This window comes from Perissodus microlepis, chromosome 23 (genome assembly GCF_051167445.1).
Source record: "Perissodus microlepis isolate ML-2025 ecotype Zambia chromosome 23, ASM5116744v1, whole genome shotgun sequence".
NCBI lineage: Eukaryota > Metazoa > Chordata > Actinopteri > Cichliformes > Cichlidae > Perissodus > Perissodus microlepis.
Genome location: NC_140482.1, coordinates 9,652,385 through 9,673,512, shown reverse-complemented (window position 1 = coordinate 9,673,512; position 21,128 = coordinate 9,652,385). Strand labels below are relative to the sequence as shown.

Sequence of the window (21,128 nt, the reverse complement as noted above, 5' to 3'; positions counted from 1 at the left end):
TGGCAAAACAGTAGAACTGACTCCCTACCACTGCAAACATGTTAGAGAACCAAAACATATGAAAGGTGGAGTAATTTACATTGGAAGAAAATCCTGGGGGACATAATGTGAAGCCTTTAATCAGCATGTGTGAATCCATGATGAATTTCTCTCAAAAAAGTAAACAGGGGCAGCTCCACATTCAGGCCCCAAGAGTTACGAGGCCTTTGACAGAGCTGACGTAACTACATAGGTGGGTCCAAGTAGACCTCTTGGGTTGTATTTCAGAATAGGACCTGGGTAAACTGGGTAGTAGTGTAAAACACTGGTTGTGCTGGCATAAAAGCAAAATATTCAAATGTACTTCCATTCATTCAGCATAAAATCGTAGTATGGACCAATATCACCTATCAACACTTTATGTCCAGACAACCAACAAACACACCAACTTTGAGGAGCAAAGCATATGAGATCAGAGACTACTCAGGACAGAAATGTTTCATCAGGGTAGAGAAATAACTTTTTATTGATTTCAAGTAACACTTTCCTCCAAGTTGACCCAAAACATGTCAGAAAAATATCCTCTAGAGCATAACAGAACCGCCTTGGTGTATGGATGAAAGTTGCAGGGTTTCTCTTTGATTTCTCACCCAACTGTAGATTAACAGTTTATGGCCGTTTTACCGCTCCCACAGTTCAAACTTTCAGTGCGGCAGGAAAGTGAAACATTTCTTGCTACCCTGGTGTTAAGTGACTTTTTAAGTGAAAAAATATCACTCCCATCCATTAGAAGGAAAAATGACAGATAGTGCCAGAAACGGCTTTCAATTCAATTCAATTCAATTTTATTTATATAGCGCCAAATCACAACAAAAGTCGCTTCAAGGCGCTTCATAAGGCTTGACTCCTCCACATAAATTTCTTGATAACATATTACGTCTCAGGCTATGGGTTGGATTATTATAAAAGCAGTAATGTCATTAAGGTCTGCCTTTTAGCTGTAAGAGAAAGAAAACTTGGAAAATTACAAAATATAGCTCTGACTTTCTTCTGCTGGCAGTCTGAAAGCCAGAAAAACCTAACTTGTCCGTATTGTTTCAAAACTAGCCGCTGTCAGTGAAGGGTTGTTGGGTTTTTTTCCGCTGTGCAACTTTACCTTTGTCATACTGCTTGCATGCAGGGATATCTCAGTGCAGAGTGAGGGGGAAAGAAGACGGGAGTCAGCAGGCGAGGCTGGTTTGTCAGAGAAGACAGTTGATGCAGATCCCTCAGAGTAGCTCCTAACGAGGGCCCCTGCAGGCTTCGAGCCTCTGGCAACGCTTCAAGGTGACTCAATTTATCCTAAAACACAATACACGAAGACCACCTTGAAAGTGTAAATTATAGAAAACTGCAAAGAAGCCTTACATTACAGCTATGGCAGGCAGCGGATTTGATGTACATTTTGTATAAATGTTTCAAAGACACCCCACCTGGCAGTAGCTGGAGTGGTGTTGCTGAGGAAGCAGAATCATGGTTCATAAGCTGCTGCATGAATCCCTAAACTGCCTGGAAGATGCAGAAATGTGCAACGGATGAGACATGCTCATCCTGCCCTGCAAAAAACATCTGTGATGGTGCCTGGAAAATTTGTATTAACTGAACCTCATGTCTTAATTTTTTTTCCCCAAAACACAAGTAAATGGAGGTGGTGAGAAGTTCAATAAGTTAAAAAAAAAAGCATTAAAAAAAACAACTAACTAGTTATTTACAACATGATCTTATGTGCATTGTTGAGATGATTTTAGATATTAAATTTTTAAATCTCACAGTTATTGTCGCTTCACTGTTGCTGTGGCAACCCTATGTTGAATTACGTTGAAAGTGCATGAAATTGGCAGGTGTGATTGCTTCACAATAAGCCAGGGTTCTTTTTGTCTGCTGTACTTAGAAGTTACATTGAAAAGACATACATTTTACATCAGTTTCTAAATTGGCTTACATGTTGCTGTCTTCTATGCGCGGCTACATACATCATTGATGAAACACATTCCATTATGTTAAAAACATAAATGCAGGACAGAATGTTTCACAGGCATCAAAAGTACCACATCACTAAACAAGGGGTATTAATATTCCAACACCTGTTAGCGCCAAACACACATGGTCCTAATCATGATTACGAACTTCCTTTAAATATCATTGACAAATTGTAACGTAGTTCAGTCTCAGAATTTTCCCAGTATATTCATCAGCGGTGCCATACAAAGTTTTGTGTATAATTCACACAAAACTTCAGGACAACATTTTGTGTTCAAGTGCAGTTAAATGCGAAGAAATCCATATTTGGCTTCATGATAGTGTTTGGCTATAACATAAAACATATTACCTGTGTGAATGGATTTTTTGTGTGCTCCAGAGCACAAAGAATGAAAAAAAGCATCTTTATATCTTGCCTGAAAAACAGTTTTTAGCCTCTGTGCATGATTCCCCCTTCATTGCTATACATTGTGTATTGTTAAGGTTAGAGCTAAGGGTGTGACTTTGCAGATTCACAGTTCAGTATCAACCTTGAACCACACCTCCTCTGATCTGAGTAATTGAACTGGTTTTCCTCCACAGTGTTTGCGTTGTTGGCGTCTTTTGGAGCGTCTTAAAAGGAATCACGTGACAAACAATATGGCTTGCTGTGTGGTTCAGGTTATCCACTTTACTCTGTTATTTAGCACTAATTAGAAGATAAGTGTGTCTGTGTGTTGCTTGCTAACCAACCTTGCCATAGGTTTAGGTGAAAACATAGCAATCCACTCTCTGGTCTAAATGTTGTAACTTGTGGAAAAAAAAAAGTGGTACTTAAGATAAGAGATAAGATAAGATAAAACTTTATTAATCCCTCGGGTGGGTTCCTCTGGGAAATTCGGTTTCCAAAAAGCACAGCACCGACAGACGTTACAGAGTTACAGAATATTATATATATATATATACACATATATAAATACAGAGACATATATAAATAAAATATACAAAGGGGATAAATAGAATAAATAGGAATAAAAAAAAAAATAAAAATACAAGTGAATTGCACATTTCAAGTATTGAAGTCTATTGCACCGTTGACTATTAACAAAAAGTATTGCACAAAAAGTATTGCACAGTGAAGAGGCACTACAGCTTAGTTGTCCCCCCCTCCTTTGTCCTCCTGTTTCCCCTCCCTCTCCCCTCCAGAGAGGAGTTAAACAGTCAGATGGCATGTGGGACAAAGGAGTTTTTAAGTCTGTTGGTTCTTGTCTTTGGGAGAAGCAACCTGTCACTGAACAGACTCTTCTGGTTGTTTATGGCCGTGTGCAGAGGATGCCCAGCATTGTCCATAATGTCCAGCAGATTTTTAGTGTCCTTTTCTCTGCCACTGTCACCAGAGTGTCCAGCTTCATGCCAACCACAGAGCTAGCCTTCCTGATCAGTTTTTCCAGGGTGGATGAGTCCTTCTTTGCTGTGCTGCTCCCCCAGCACACCACAGCATAGAAAAGTACTCCAGCAACCACTGACTGGTAAAACATCCCCAGGAGCTTCCTGCAGATGTTAAAAGACCTCAGCCTCCTGAGGAAGTACCAAAATTGTAAGATTGAGGTCCAAAAAACAATGGATAATTTGTACAGATAACGACCAATTTATTAGACCCCATATGATATATATATATATTTTTTATTTAACCTTTATTTATACAGGCAGTCCCATATAGACATACAGTACAGAACAAGCCTGGCAGAGAACCAAAAGATTTCAGAGACTCTGGGGAAAAAAAAAAAAACTAGCGAGAGATGCATCAGAACTACTGTGAGAACAACTGCCAAGACTCTGATGAATGACTTAGCCAAGTTGGGAATTGTTATTTTAAACAAGACACTCACTGGAACTCTGCACAGAAATGGACTCTGAGGTTGAAGACCAAGAAAGACTCCACTTCAAGCCATACTGTAGTAGGACAACCTGGAGAAACATTCTGCATACTGGAAGCATTTTCTTTGGTCACATAAGACAAAACTAGAGCTATTTGGCCACAGAGATGCTGCTTATGTTGGAAGAAAGAAGGGAGAGGTGTAGAACCCAAAGAACACAGTCTCCACAGTAAAACACGGTGGTGGTGATGTTGTGGGGATGCTTCAGTGCACCTGGAACTGTGAATCTCAACAAGGTGAAAGAAAAGATGAGGAAATGATATGTGAAGAATAGAAGAAAACCTCAAACCGTCAGCAGCAAAACTGGTTCTGGATCATCGCTTCTCTTTCTAGACAACGACCAAAAACATACGTCACCAAAGAAAACCAAAGTTAAGATTCAAGAATCTTTGTCATTCTGCAAGCCTAACGAAATATTCCCTCACATTTTACATAAGAAAACCCCCACGTAATATAAATATATTAAATAATGAAATATAAGTAAAAATAGTGATCTATTTCTCTATCTATCTAATTAAAAAATAGATATATTTAAAATCTCAAGTTTAAGAACTGTATATATACGTGACTTGAATCTCACTGGTCCACTCCAGAAGATTATCAAATCTGGAGGAGCTTGAAAGATTTGCCAAGGAAGAATGGGCTGGGATTGCTCAGGAGACGTGTATGAGACTACAACACAGGACTGCAGGATGCTAATCGTTTTGACAGTGGTAGTTTTTTGAATTTCTGAAATCATTTTGTTTCTGTGTGCAAAGTTAAATAATTTAAAGCATCCAAAATAAAACTAACATGTTTGAAAAAGATGTGTTATTAATTCTTTGCTCTGTTTAACAGCACTTGGGAAATACTTTCAAAAATACTTCTTATAAAATCCTATTCTATTCTAGTGTAATCAGTAAAGCTAGGTTTACATGGAATGTAAATGTAATAGCAACAGGAAAAAAAAGAAAACATCAAATCTCTTTGTTTTTCCCTCTTTCAGGTATAAAGATCACTTTAATTATCTATATGTTTGAGGCACTAATAAAAGAAACATGCTGTACATAAAATGATGGATTATGTTTGTCAGGGCAGAAGTACACTGCTGGAGGTTGCTTTTAATGGATCGTGGAAAACAATAGAAGCTCATGACCTTCAGAAGGCTCAGTGAACTTTGTAGTTAATGCACTACAATGGCCAGTTTAGATTTTTATGTGTTGTATTAACAATAAGGAAAAACCACTGGTATCATCACATTTGAGAAGGCATCTAGAGCTACCAAAGTCTGACCCCAATTTAAACCAAGGTTGTTCTCCTTAAGCTAAAGCTGCCCTTTAGCTAACCTCATGTTGTGATGGTGTGCCCAATTCAAATTATTTTCTTTTGAGTACGTTTGCGAAGAACCTTTTTTTACACTGGAGTTTGTGCCTGTTTTGTGAAAGTGTCTTAGCTCTTTGATTTGCTAGAGATACAGTGGCAAGGACTCAGGTGTGACTTCACATGCCTGGGGACAAAAACACCTGCAACCACTGAATTATCATTTAAATGAGATTTAATTTCAGGTTGCCATGTTTTACTTCAAAAATAAACTGTCATTCAGACAAGTCATACCTGTCGTGTAAGCAGTTTTCTTCAATCATATTTCATCATCTTCCTTTCTTGCCACCTTTGATCAGCTGTATTATGCCTATTGTAGTCTTTAAGAACATCAGAGCTTATGTTCTGTACACTATATGTTTGTGAGCCCAGCACTGAGCTGAAGAATGTTCTATATAAAAGAGCAAAGGCAAGACAGCTGGCTGACAGCTCCCCACATCAAGGGACAGGCATTAAACCACAACTCTAAATGAGCTCTCTGTGTCTGGTGGCAATGCCGTGTTCAGCAAGAATTGGGAGCAAAACAGCAGCATTTCATATGAATGCTGACAGCTCCACACATTGGCCAAGGTTAACTGGGTGTTGAGTTTTTTTGAGGCATTAGGTTTGTAAATCTTTGATCAGTATGAAACAGTATCTTTAGAGGCCAAAACTTTGACACACTACTTTTTGATTAGGAAAATTGATTATCTGACTCCCTGAACTTGGAGTGTTCCTACTGTACTTTTGAAGGTTGAGATTTGCTTAAGTCTCTCCAGTGCCTTGAAAAAATACCACGAAGTACTCAAGATCAAGGCTGATAACTATCGATCTTCAGTAGTTGGGAAATAGTAGCTAAAAACTTTTAAATTAAATTAAATGTTAAGCAACTTTAATTATCCAGAAAGCCCTTCTAAGTCTGTTGGACAGTACTAACCACTTTCTGTAATGGTTACAGGACAAGATAAATAATAGATTGTTGTTCAAAAGTAGTAAAACATGACAGTGAAAATGCATGAAGATGGCACCAACAGTAACGTTTACAGAAAGGCATGCAGACAGATGATGACCCTCCTCCTTGTTTAAGAAGACACTAAAAAATAGACCAGATTAAAAACATACTGTTTTCTGCTGCCTATCTTTTATTCATTAATACATGCTGACAGCCTCCTGCTGCTTGCTTGCACATTTTGTTCTTTCTGCACTCCTCCCTGGCTGAAGAATTGTAAAATATTATTATTATTTCTATAGTTATCTAAATAGTTACTATTATCTGACAATAATGGGTAGATTTTTTTATTTATATATTTCTTAGAATCATTTCTTTTTTAACAAATGTAGCAATAAAATACTGAAAACCTCACTGTACCATCAAGCCCATAATTATTCATACCCATGGCAAATTTTGCCTTAAAGTTACTTTTATTAAACCAGCAAGTTTTTTTTTTTTTTTTTTTTTACCAGAAATGACACAGGTGTCTCCCAAATGATAATAAGATGATGTACTAGAGGCATCACTGTGGAAAAAAAACAGCTTTTATTTACATTTGAGCAAAAACTGTCATGTCCAAAATGATTCATACCCTTTACAAACTGTCACAATCTCTTTGAAAATCCAAAGTTCTATACCATTCCAAATAATCCAGGCTGTTCTAAAGCATCCTGATTACCCTGATTAATTGGGAACAGCTGTTTTAATCAACTCAACATGTGAAAAACAGCAGCTATGTGCAGTTGGCTTGTGGACAGTCATGGCTAAGACTGCAGCTGTGCATTGAGGCTGCTTATAAGTCAGGAAAGGGCTACAAGGACATATCTAAATGTTTTCAAGTTCCAGTGGCTACAGTGGAAAAAAATGTGAGACCAAGGCCATGTCCTTGAATCTGTGCTCTGCTGGTGGCAGACAGTCCAACGGACACTGCACACTGCTGGGTTCCACAGATGCAGACCAAGGAGGACGCCAATTCTCCAGGTAAGGCCCACAAAAGCTCGCTTGGCCTTTGCAAATGCTTATCTGGACAAAGAAGAAGACTTCTGGTCTTCTGTGTTATGGTCAGATGAAACAAAAATTGAGTTGTTTGGCCACAATGGTGTTTCCTTCATCTGGCATAAAAAAGGAGAAGCCTTCAACCCCAGGAACACCACAATCACAGTAAACGGCACCATGAAAAAAGAGCAATACTTGAAGATTCTCTACAACAACATCGGGCAGTCTGCAGCGAAACTTGGCCTTTGGCACCAGTAGACTTTTCAGCACAACAATGAGCCAAACCACACAGCAAAAGTGGTGAACAAATGGTTAACAGACAAAAACATTAACATTTTAAAGTGGTCCAGCCAGAGTCCTGACTTGAATCCAATTGAGAATCTGTGGAGAGAGCTAAAGATCAGGGTGATTGCAAGGAGACTCTCCAAACAGAAAGAGTTGGAGCTCACTGCAAAAGATGAATGGGCAAAAATACCTGTGGAGACATGCAAAAAGCTGGTCTGCAATTATAGGAAGCATTTGATTGCTGTAACAGCCAATAAAGGCTTTTCTCTTGATTATTGAGACACACATTATTATTTTTTCCACAGTGATGCCTCTTGTACATTGTATTATCTTTTTGTAGACACCTGTGTTACGTCTGGTCAAAAAAAAACAAAAAACTTGCTGGTTGAATAAAAGTAAACTTTAAGTCAAAATTTGCCAGGGGAATGAATAATTATGGGCTTGACTGTACATAAACCTACCATACTGGAAAATTGTACATAAATTATCAGCAGTAAATGAACGAAGGTGTGTTGAATGCTTTATATTCTTTTTAATCTCTTCTTATTGTCTAAATTTATATTTCTGTTGTTGCTGTCTATGAGACTCACGTATTGGAGGGGGGGAGGCTTTTAATGAGCCCAGAAACACAGGCCTACATCATGATTGTGTATGTAGGCACGCTAAAAATATATGTGAATAAAGTGAACACTGAATCCAATGTCTTGAGCACTGTGTGCTAAGTCTCAATATCTAATATTCAAAACTCTTCATGAAAATTTAAGGTAGTGTATTAGCAGTTCGTTCAGCAAAGGGATTTCTTAGAGTTGCTAAACTCAAAGCACATTGTGGTCTCTCATCAATTTCAGGTTTATCCACAAACACATACACAGATAAACAGAAAAAGCTACTGGCCTCTCAGTTTGATAAGCTCAAGTCATTGTTAATAGGACACAAACACTCTGGCTCCATACAGATTACAATGGAAGCAGAGTCAAGTCTGCTTCCAGACACAATAGCCAACTGTGGCCACAAGTTTAGAGTAATCTAAAGGATGAAGACAAGCTAAGGAGATTTATGCCATAATTCCATTTGCGATGAAAGGGGATAATTCGCTTTCACTTTGGTATATTTTAATCAATGTTTAAAACATTTATTTCATTTCATTTTCAGATTTTACTGGACAAGCACCACTTGCTATGCTTGCTCTAATGGAAGGCCTTTTATCTAGTGACAAGAGTTACTGAACACTGGCCGAGCAAAGTGAGTGTGTACAGAGGTAAAATGTTTTCAACTTTCAGACAAAGTAATGACATCAACTACCAATGATAGTGCTTGTGACAAATTAAGTAAATCACAATGAGCGCATGGCTCCCTGTTTGGACAGAGCATATGACCCATTAATCCAAAATTTAAGAATTTAACCCTTTTTTATTTTACAAGCACTCTTTATATGACTAACTCCATCATTGTTTACACTAGATAGAAAATGTGAACAGTTTCAAAAAGAAGAGAAGCTGTGTATTGTGTTGGTGTATTACGGTAGCCCAAAGCATTCACAAGCTACTGCTGTCTTAACACAGAAGGAAAACTCAACTCTGCCTAGATGTTACCATGTGCACTTCACAGTACTGTAACTCATCGACCATTTGAGGTAGAGAGAAAAATTCACAGGGTTACTGAAAGAAGAAGGCTGAACTTTATGGGGATATTATGGTAGCACAAAACGTCCACAAGCTACTTCTGTCTGAATAAAGAAAAGTCAACTCCACTTAGCTTTTACCATGTGCGCTTCGCCCTAACATAACTGCTCGACCATTTGGGCTACAGGGACATTTCAAAAGGTTACTGAAAGACGAGAAGACGAGCCTTACGAAACTTTATGGTGCATCATTAGAAAACGCAAGCAACTACGGTCCAATCACAAGTAAGAACTGATGACGCATGGAGCAGAGAGGTGGGTGTGTAGAAGTAGCAAAGCCCCCCCCAAAAAGGCCTGAAAATTAAAAAAAACTGAGTGGCCTAGGCTCAACTTTTTGTTTGTTTAGTATAGTTCATATTTTTAAGTTGATGTTGTGTTACATTTTGTTCATGTTGAAAATCAGTTTCCACTTAACTATAAATTTGAAAAAAACAGTCCATTTTAAACTGTTGTTCCATTGTCATAACAATACAATAATGTAAAATCACTGCCAGATTTTGAAAGCTGAGGTTGTTCTGAAAAAAGGAGCAAAATCATTCACTTGTAGTATGATTTCGACCCTTTATAGCCAAGATTACCAAATAAGTCCAGGCGGCCTAAATGATGCTTGGTCAATAAGGGGTTAAACAGGTAAATTACACCCAGCCCCTCCCCTTACCCCCAATGACCCTGTTTTTCACACCAGGTTGTAAATGTTCATTAGAAATGTAAAGTTTGACTTCTTTGTCTTGCCGTTTTTTTTTTTTTTTTTTTTTTTGTTTGTTTTTAGTTGTAGCACTTGTAGCATCACTTCAAAATGAAAAGATGAGGAATAACTATTGGGATGAATCAAGTTGTCTTAGCTAAATGACTGTCAAAGGCTGTAGATGGACATGTTAGCATTTAAACCATAAAAAGCAATGTCACCATTGATTCTCAGTTTCATATAAATCCCCTGTTAGGGAATCAATTGTTTGCAGGGTGGAGTAACAACATGTTCTTCCTAATTGAAACTGGCACAGCTGCACATTGGTGTGCCTAATCCCCTGATGCACAAGCAAATCCCATTTTGATTGGGATTGTTACTGTGAGACATAATTACTCCTTAGATGGGCAATTTTTAGCAGCGGTACATACATTTGAATATTGTAATGAAGTCACTTGAGGGGGCCTTTAATAAGGGAGGTAATCGTAGTTCCAAAGTCACTTTAGGCTAAACTGCTTGGTTAATCTCACGTATGACGCAGGTAACCAGTCATTGGTGTTGGGTGGAAGGGTGCTATAAATGCATTTATCAAAAGATATTTTTAATTGGAAAGTAAATTAGCCATTAACAGCGTCTCTTTCTGTTTGGCTTTACAGCATAATTGCTGTGCACAGAACTGTAATTGGAGTACTGTGTGCTTATGCCACTCAACAGGGAGTGAGAGCTTTTCAAAAAGGTATTGCATGTCAGTGTCATGGAAAATGAATGGGTATTATTTGTTGCCAGGTGGCTGTTCAGGAAAATGCTTTTATACCACTTAATGAAACATAAAATAATCTGAAATTGAAAACTAAAGACGGGTCTCTTGATCAAGGGCAAAAAATACATATAAATATATATTTGACACTGACATGAATATATATATTTTTTTCCATTGTTAGGGTAAGCAATGTAATCCCTACTTATACCACAAATGGTGCTGAGAAATATAGCTTGTTACAGCTCAACGATCCAACCTGTGTTCTGAAAGAGGGACAAGGATATGTTCTGTGCTGGGACCATGGTATTTATATATATATATTTACTTAGACATTGCTAGGTATATTGGCATATATTATTCTGTGGGTCCCTGTTACAATAAAAAAAGTCATCCAATATTTCTAACTCTAAGATCGGAAAAGTCTTGTATGCCAAGACTAGTTTTTTTTTTCAGTGCAATGGAAACTGATGAATTGCTCATGGTTTTGTGGTAAACCAAGGCAAAAATACTGGGCAGGTGTCAGTAAATGTATAAAAATCAACCAAGCTCAACCTAATCTACTTAGAATATCTGTTATAAAGTGTATGATTAGAGTGCCAAGTATAGCATTATACTATTTTATATTTTTTTCACAAGTATGAGCCTCAAAATTGAGTATTTCAATATATATGAAAAGATGAGAAGCTGTACTTTGATACAGAGTTGACAAGCGTAATGCTAAAATGCTACTTTTCCCATGCAAACAATTTCGGTTTAGCTATCCAGTATGCTATTTATGTACTGGAAGCTAGAGTTGGTGTAAGTAGGATAGCTGCCAGTATTTTTGTTATAAAGCAAAGAGAAGCACAAAAAATTAGCAGGAAGTGACATAATATGTAAACACTCTGGCCTACTCCTAGTTTACCATGACAGTTTATACTCTGTTTACTGGGAATGTTGATTTGTGGTCAAAGGTTCATATATACTCATTATAGGTATACAAGTCATGTTAGCTGGAATGATTATGATCACAATGACTCTAAAACAAGTTCAATTAACTTCTCATTAGTGATCATGAGTGACTACACCTGCTAGTTTCTCATTTGCCAACATAAAAAGAAAGAGCACTCAATACTCAGAACAATGGGAAAGTCCAAGGAACTCAGTGAAAATCTGCAAAGGGGAAGCATAGATGTTGGGAACATCTTTTCTAAACAACTGCTGATTCCAAGATCAGTTCAAACAGTTGTCCATAAATACAAGTTATTTAGATCTGTCACCCATTTGCCAAGGCCTAGAAGAAGACCCAAACTGGCACACTCGGATTAAAAGAAATTGGTTAGGATGTTCAGAAACAACCCAGAAATTACCAACATGCCATGAACTGGAAACTCCTGGAACACCAGCAACACTGTCTACAGTAAAGTGAGTTTATATTGGATGGATAGCTATTTGTTCTCAATGACAAGAGGTATGTTTGAAGGAGTGAAGGTGAGTCTTCTAAAGATAACAGATTACATCCAGATTCTTGAATTTCACCTCAGATCACCAGCTAGACACTTAAACCTTTGACACAGTTGGGTGTTCCAACAGGATATTAATCCCAAACCCACATCAAAACTAGTTTTGGAATGGTTAAAGAAGCCTAGCATTTAGCCCCAACCTCAACCCTACTGAAAATTCATCTACTACACCTAAAAGCCAGGTCGGTGGCAGGAAACCAAGCAATTTAAATGTACCATTTCCTCCAAGAATAGTGGTCTAATATCCAGTCAGGATTATGCCAGCAGCTTGATGGCTACCAAAACTATTTGGTTGAGGTACGACTGTAGAATCATTCCAAGCACAGCCCAGAGAAATCATGAAAAGCCCCAAATTACCATGACATTCATATCCATGATGAGTGTATGTAAGCGTCTTGGGTCCAAATTTCATTCATCAAAAATAGTTGCAAAGATGTTCACTGTGGGGATCCCAATTTCATTTACAAAATCTAATAATTGATCCAACAGTAGTTAGGATACATTAGTTTGGCCCAAAGTTTTGAACAAATGGATCACAGCTACACTAAGTTTTGGGAACAGAACTGTTTATTCATTAGTGTTGCAGCATATTCTGTCCTATCTTTTCAAAACTGTATGGAAAGGTTCTCTAAATAGTTTAATTTGGCCTTTTTCTTTTTTCTTTTCTTTGTTTTAAACAGGACTCTCTGAAGTGTTGGTTGATTAAAAGGGTGCATTTGCATAAAAAACGTCCATTGTACCGTACCGCCTGAATCTCTTAGAAAGAAAAGTGCAAAGAGGCTGTCCCCGAGTTTGATCTGCGACATATGCCTTTTTTAGTCGTCTCTTTTCATAGGTCGTGCAGTCATTGCTGTTCCAGAAGTTCAGCTGTGCTGCTGTCTTGTCACTGATTGTGTCCATCCAAGCTTGATGTAAGAACAAATTAAGTCCCCGAGGGCAACCTCAGTGTTTCTTTATACTGGAATAAATTAATGGGGGAGATTTTTTTCTTTATTTATTTTTTTAACTTGCAAGAACATCCGTGACAATAAAAGTATGTCTTCAAGGGTTAACATACTTTAAATCAGGATTTAGAAAGACAGTAATTCTAGCACTACGGAAATGAATTTATATATAATATTAATAGCATTCTTTTTTACATCATGACATCATGTAGTACCATTGAAGCAAAATTGCAAATGCGTGTCATAAAAGCTAAATAAAGTGCTTTCAGAGAGGCTTTAACTCGTTTCAGATTCATTGTCTTTTCTGGCTGAGAGTGCACATTGTATGCATGAATGTATGTCTGTGTGCATGTAGTGGATGAATGTTTTTTGCAGAGCAGTCGATGTCACTGGGACTCAGCTGTGTGTGGGTTGACAGAGGCTAAGGGGCCCATTGTGGCACACTAAAAGCCAGGTTAATGCTTTCCATGCATAATCTGGAAGCTGGGGCAGCAGCAGTACATCTCCTCTCATTTAAATCTCACCGGCTTGTGTAATGTCTTTTATTCCTTGAGTGGCAGCTCTCCTTTGTCTTTTTTTTTTTCTTCTTCCAGCAGCTGCTTCCCACCTCAGCCGTAGCGATAAGCATGTTCTGTCTCGCAGCGGGGGCTAAATGCTGCATCAGGAAGTTTACTCCTCTCTATATGAAACGTGCTCTCACCACTTATCTACACAACAGTGTAACGGCACCATGGGAAACTGCAGTCAGAGGACTATATCCTCATTGACTGCTGCATTGATTTTAAATTAGCATAGCTGTAAATGGCCTCTGTGCAGGCATTTATTCAGATTACGACACAGGGAGCAGAACATGCAATATTTCAGGTTGACACTTCTTGTTAGCGCCAATAAATCCATGAATCCATGTCCTTTCAGCTGGAGACTTTTAAAGAGCTTACTGATGTTTGGAGAAGAAAAAAGCTCTGCTTGCTATGGGGTCAGCTGCAAAGCCTGTGATTAACCTCCAATTATTATCCCAGTTAACCCCACGGCTACTTATTTTCATTTCAAACAATCTGTGGTATTACACGGCATTATTAAAGGTTAACCCTTTTGTTTTGTTGATAGTTATTGCATTTGTCTAAGGTCTCACATACCCCACAGCTCTATGTGCAAAAAATAAGAAAATTTGCAAAATCAACTATTTTCCTTTGCCTTGAGGTTTACTTTTCATCCTCGCCTGGCCTTATTAAGACCAGCTATGTAGAAAAGTGTTGAAGTGTTAAACTACCATCACAACAGGCCTTGTTTATTTCATGAGGATGGGATGATAAAGGATTGTTATTACACCAAATATGGGAATACACCATGTGTTACATATTACAGTTAACTGCAGTTTAAAAGTATCTGAACAGGCTAACATAATTTAAACCCATGACTGCCTAAAGTCTAGAATCCATAAATGCGTTTCCTCCCTTGACATGCTCTGCTTGTCAAGCTTGTTTGTGGCTCTTCCTGCATTCAGTTTTGTATTTAATAAGTGAAAAGCATGTTCCGTTGGGTCGAGATCAGGTGGTTTAGGCCAACGACCAATTTCGTTGCCTTGAGAAACTATTGGATTGCTTTTCCAGTATGCTTTGGGCCGTTATCCATTTGTGAAGTGCCATCCAATCAGTTTTGCAGAATTTGGCTGAATCTGAGCAGACAAGATAGCCCTGTGCACTTCAGAATTTTTCCTACTACTTCTACTAGAAGTCTCATTATCAGTGACACAGTCACCCATATATGTCCATTCCATAAGAATGGCTCAACCATGTTTGGCAGATAATGTGGTGTCCTTATAATTCTATTAGCTCTTAGATGTTTTACAGCAAAGTGTAATCTGGCTTCCTGTGTAGTGTAACCAGTGGTTTGCATCTTGTGGTAAACCCTTTGTATTGACATTAATGAAGGCATTGTTGACTTTGTAGGTTCCCTCCCCGAGAGTGTTTTTGACTTGGTTAAATATTGTGAAAGGGTTTTCTCAATTTTGGCAAAGATTATACAGTCATGCACTTCAGTTGTCTTCTGTGGTCTTTCAGGCATTTTGGTGTTGCTTAGCTGACAACTGCATTGCTTCTTTTTAAGAATGTACAGACTGTTGATTTGGCTACTTTTAGTTATTTTTTGTTATGTGTGATCGACATAATTTGGTTTTTCTGCTTAAGACACCTTCTTTGCATGTATTCAGAGCTCTTTGGAAAGCCTATTGAGAGTTCCAAAGAAAGCAAAGTTGCTAAATGCAAATTGAACAACTGGAATCAACTGCACACCTTGTATCTGATCAATTCGTCATGGAATAACAATCAGTTGTCCAGTTACTTTTGAGCCTCTGAACCTGTGTCTAAGAAATGACTGTAATTCCTGAACAGATAATGAAGTATTTCTGTTAAACCCCTTGATTTTAAGATGACAGTTTGTATCAGTCACATAATCAATGTCACTGAAGCACAGAGTTACACACTTTGATGATCTGTACCAAATAGCTGGCCATATTATATGTCAGATATTTTCCCTAAAGATGCATCACAGGCACCTCCCAAATGTTGTGGAGAGAGCCTGGTCAGTGACTTTAGTTAGCAGAGGTGTGTATGTGTGTGTGTGGGGTGCAACGATACACAAAATTCACGGTTCGGATCGATACTTTGGTGTCACGGTTCGATATTTCGATACAAAAAAATGTTCATGCTTTTTTTAATTTGTCATTTATTAAAATTTATTAAAACGCGGATCGCCCCGTGCGTGGGGCTGGACGGCGTCAACACGTTAACGAGCAAACTGCGCTAACGCAGTAGTTCCCACCCATGTAATTGAGCATTGCGTGGCACATCCGACATACTGTTTTACTTTTGTCCATGACGCGCTTACCTTCAGGGTCATACTTCACATGAAGACCAAAATGGTTCCAAAGGCCAGATCTGAATGAGGGTGGGGGAGGTTCAATTTGCCATGTTGCAACGAGCTTAGCTTCTGTCTTGCTAGCTTGCGCTGCGCTCAGTGGATCCGCGCTCGACAGTGCAGCCTAGGCGGAGTAGTCGAACGCAGATCCACTGAGCGCTCAACACAGACAGCATCGTCAGAAGAAAAGTTGATAAAATAAATTAAAAATTTTATATTGTTCGATACATATGCGTACCGAACCGAAAGCACTGTATCGAATGGTTCAATATCGATACGAGTATCGTTGCACCCCTAACACACACACACACACACACACACACACACACACACACACACACACACACACACACACACACACACACACACTTTATTTATTTATTTATTTATTTTGTAGGTTTGTTTTAATAGTGAAGAAAATAATGAAGACAAAAAATACCCCCCAAAAAACATCTTTATTTGTATTTCCTCCAGTCTATAGGACATCTTAACACACTCTAAGGTACTGCAAACACCAATCGCAGCTATTAAGCATATAAATGTGTGGTAACAGCTTTGTATTGTCATTATAGTTGCACAGGGCATAAATTATATGAAATTTTACTAGAGAAATAAAGCAATGGCTGGGTGCAAAAGATGCAATATGACATGCAGCCAATGACCCTGGCTGCCGGCCCCTTGATTTGGACAAAAACCTGCAGGCCTTTGTGGTTCATGGTCAAAACCTTCAATGTCCCGCGGCCACTGATGTACCCCAGTGCATCTTTGTTTGTTGTTGTTGACTTTGACATGTTCCCAGTTCACAATCAGTTCCAATCCTCATAAAGTCAGGAAAGGACATTAAGTATAAAATTATGGCTTTAAAGATGGCTGCCTGAAGGACGGCAAACACAGTGGCCCAATTCCAGTCCAGAGCCCACATGATTTCTTTCCATGACGAGTGTAGCAATGTGTGGAGTCTGCTGAAGGGTCTCTCATTAGTTGGCCTAATAACAGCACTGGAATTCGGGCAATTTGTGGAATCTAGACACCCTGATCTTGATTATCACAGATGTAAAAACAGTTTGAAAAAGTTAATAAGGAAGTTAAAAAGAGGGGAATTTCAACTGAATTCTTTCAATATTTACTTTTTTTTTTTTTTTTTTATTGAAGTTAACTATTGATGATGATTTTAAGAGATCCACAACTCAATATTTTTTATTAAGGTCAGTATCTGTTGTCACAGATATCAGACCTGTTTTGTCCTTGGGGTAAGGGGGTGGGGGTGTCTTGCATTCCATGTATGCACAGGGAAGTACCAGAACAGAGCAATGCCAGCAAATATAACTCATTGGGCACAGAAATATCAATATTCTTGTGACTCAAGCGAAATTAGTGCCATTTTAGATAGTTTGCATGTAAGTGGCAGATTTGTACTGGGGCTCTTTCACTTTCTTATCTCTTACACTTGAATAATTAAATTTTTTTATCTAACTAACGCATGACAAATAGTAGATTTAATGTAATTAAACTGCAGAAACACATTTTGGACTTTGTTAACGATTGCCCCTTTCTGAAAGTCATCGACTGCGATCTGACTCAGTCACACTCACCCTAGCCACTATAAAATAATCATGTGAAGAATGTGCTGATGTTAATTAAAGAAAGTTTAATCTGTTAGTGACTGGCAGCCTCCAAAGCAATGAGTTCAGTCACTCAGGTACGTCTGCCTCTATTTGTCTCTTTGCACTCTGGTCAGCACTTTCTATCCTTGACACAAACTGATCAAAGTCTCATCGCTGCAAGTTACTGTTCATCAGGAGGACAGTAGCCGTGGACTATTTTTGACTGCACATGCCAAGAGCATCAGGAGAAGGCTGGCTGGCCTTTGGTCAAGACAGTAGCTGATGTGCTTTAAAAGCAAACCCAAAGGGAAACTTGAGCCAATTTCATACATAAACTTCAGGCAGTTTTGGTCAAATCAGGCCATTTGTCACAGTTGTCCTTTCTCACATGTGGCACACAGCAGGACATAGTCCATCTCAGATGATTTTACTGCACTGCCTGGATGAAGCAGCATGCATGATGCACCAGACTGTTAGCTGTGCTATTCCCACATGGGGATAATTCAGCATTACACAGACTGCACTAAGAGCTAGGAAGATGACCATTTAAACACTGGCTAATTATACATGTTCTCATGGTTTCTGGGTTCTTCAATTTTTTAATGTTAGCATTGGATGTCATCTTTTTTGGTTTTGTGCGTGGGATGGGAATGTAGGTAGGATGGGAATGTAGTGCTAGGTTATCAGCTAGCAAACCTAGAAAACTCGAAATGCTCTATCCATAGACTATACAGGGAGTGCAGAATTATTAGGCAAGTTGTATTTTTGAGGAATAATTTTATTATTGAACAACAACCATGTTCTCAATGAACCCAAAAAACTCATTAATAGCAAAGCTGAATGTTTTTGGAAGTAGTTTTTAGTTTGTTTTTAGTTTTAGCTATTTTAGGGGGATATCTGTGTGTGCAGGTGACTATTACTGTGCATAATTATTAGGCAACTTAACAAAAAACAAATATATACCCATTTCAATGATTTATTTTTACCAGTGAAACCAATATAACATCTCCACATTCACAAATATACATTTCTGACATTCAAAAACAAAACAAAAACAAATCAGCGACCAATATAGCCACCTTTCTTTGCAAGGACACTCAAAAGCCTGCCATCCATGGATTCTGTCAGTGTTTTGATCTGTTCACCATCAACATTGCGTGCAGCAGCAACCACAGCCTCCCAGACACTGTTCAGAGAGGTGTACTGTTTTCCCTCCTTGTATATCTCACATTTGATGATGGACCACAGGTTCTCAATGGGGTTCAGATCAGGTGAACAAGGAGGCCATGTCATTAGTTTTTCTTCTTTTATACCCTTTCTTGCCAGCCACACTGTGGAGTACTTGGACGCGTGTGATGGAGCATTGTCCTGCATGAAAATCATGTTTTTCTTGAAGGATGCAGACTTCTTCCTGTACCACTGTTTGAAGAAGGTGTCTTCCAGAAACTGGCAGTAGGACTGGGAGTTGAGCTTGACTCCATCCTCAACCCGAAAAGGCCCCACAAGCTCATCTTTGATACCAGCCCAAACCAGTACTCCACCTCCACCTTGCTGGCGTCTGAGTCGGACTGGAGCTCTCTGCCCTTTACCAATCCAGCCACGGGCCCATCCATCTGGCCCATCAAGACTCACTCTCATTTCATCAGTCCATAAAACCTTAGAAAAATCAGTCTTGAGATATTTCTTGGCCCAGTCTTGACGTTTCAGCTTGTGTGTCTTGTTCAGTGGTGGTCGTCTTTCAGCCTTTCTTACCTTGGCCATGTCTCTGAGTATTGCACACCTTGTGCTTTTGGGCACTCCAGTGATGTTGCAGCTCTGAAATATGGCCAAACTGGTGGCAAGTGGCATCTTGGCAGCTGCACGCTTGACTTTTCTCAGTTCATGGGCAGTTATTTTGCGCCTTGGTTTTTCCACACGCTTCTTGCGACCCTGTTGACTATTTTGAATGAAACGCTTGATTGTTCGATGATCACGCTTCAGAAGCTTTGCAATTTTGAGACTGCTGCATCCCTCTGCAAGATATCTCACTATTTTTGACTTTTCTGAGCCCATCAAGTCCTTCTTTTGACCCATTTTGCCAAAGGAAAGGAAGTTGCCTAATAATTATGCACACCTGATATAGGGTGTTGATGTCATTAGACCACACCCCTTCTCATTACAGCGATGCACATCACCTAATATGCTTAATTGGTAGTAGGCTTTCGAGCCTATACAGCTTGGAGTAAGACAACATGCATGAAGAGGATGAAATGGACAAAATACTCATTTGCCTAATAATTCTGCACTCCCTGTATGACTGCAACACACAAAATACTAGAATTTGACTCATGAAAACTGTAGTGTAAACATACTGGATGGTCTGTACCACATAGAATGTGGCAGATAATTTCATTAAACGGTCTAAAAGGCACATGTAGCACAAACACAGCGGGGAGGTCCAGTTTAGTAACTCAATTAGCAAAGCTGATGGATGAGTTTACTTAGATTTGATTGCAAATAATATAATTACAAAAACAGTCTTACTGAATAACTTGCATTTACCTTTTTGGAAAAAAGATTATTGGAAATGAATTGGAAAGAATGGATTTTCATTGTTGTTAGAACAATCTTTTAGCACAGGCTGTTTATCAAAAGGACTACATTCCAGATGGAAAGATTGTTTTTCTTTTTTTTACCTCTCTTTATGCTTCACACAGTTCGACCACGTTGAACCAACCAGGTCCATGATAAACCTGACCTCCCTCCATGGAACTTAACACCCTTGTCATCCTCCATTGCTGCTGATGCTGCTGCAAAACTGTGTCGGTGTTATTTCCTGCCTCCGGTGTCGCCTCCTAGGTTGTGGCTTGCCCTTTTATCTCTGTAATCACAAGTCAGCATAGCGAGATCAGACACACTGTCCGAGTGACTCCCCTCCCAGGAATGTGATCGCTCAAAAAGACTGTAAGAGCATATGAAAGGATGGGAAGGTATTGTGTGTATGTGTGTGTGTGTGTGTGTGTGTGTCTGACTTTCGGTTTCAGTCAACATGTGTGTCGCACTGTGTGTGTGGTGAGTGGTCAAGTGTCAGAAGTGCAACTTTCTAGTGCAAACACTGCTGGCAGCTCTCCATAGTAATCAAATCACAAGTCGCGAAACCCAGCATGGATCAGCTCTGAAGTTCACACAAGTTTAAAGTCGTGTGGGCTTAAGTGTGTGTGTGCGCGCATGTGTGTTTGCAGTTGTTAACCACAATGAAGGAATGGGATTCTACGTGTGTTTGTGTGCCTGTGTCACATCTACACCGGGGTCATCAGAGTGCCATTCATAGTCACAGTTTATGACGGGTGTCTGACAAGCCCCACAGGAGAAGGCTTGATGTGCTGATACAGACAAGATTTTTTTTTCCGTCTTGGAAACAACAACAACAAAAAAAATGCAAGTTAAAAAAACACTCTGAATTCCCTGCTTAAAAACTGTTACCACCAGGGACCTTGCGCTTTCAGTCATATGTACTTTACATGCTCTTCACG

The 21,128-nt window shown here is 39.0% G+C and overlaps 1 long non-coding RNA gene across 2 annotated transcripts in view; it reads left to right on the top strand.

Annotated features, from left to right (window-relative positions):
• The window catches only part of LOC146360929 (uncharacterized), a 122,894-nt gene that overhangs the window by 77,694 nt on the left and 24,072 nt on the right, over positions 1–21,128 (top strand). Inside the window, exon 5 of one of the 2 annotated variants that reach the window (XR_014799496.1) lies at positions 1,160–1,305. The exons of the other annotated variant lie outside the window; for it this stretch is intronic. This is a non-coding gene — a long non-coding RNA (uncharacterized LOC146360929). The remainder of the gene's footprint in view (positions 1–1,159; positions 1,306–21,128) is intronic. 2 annotated transcript variants of the gene reach the window in all.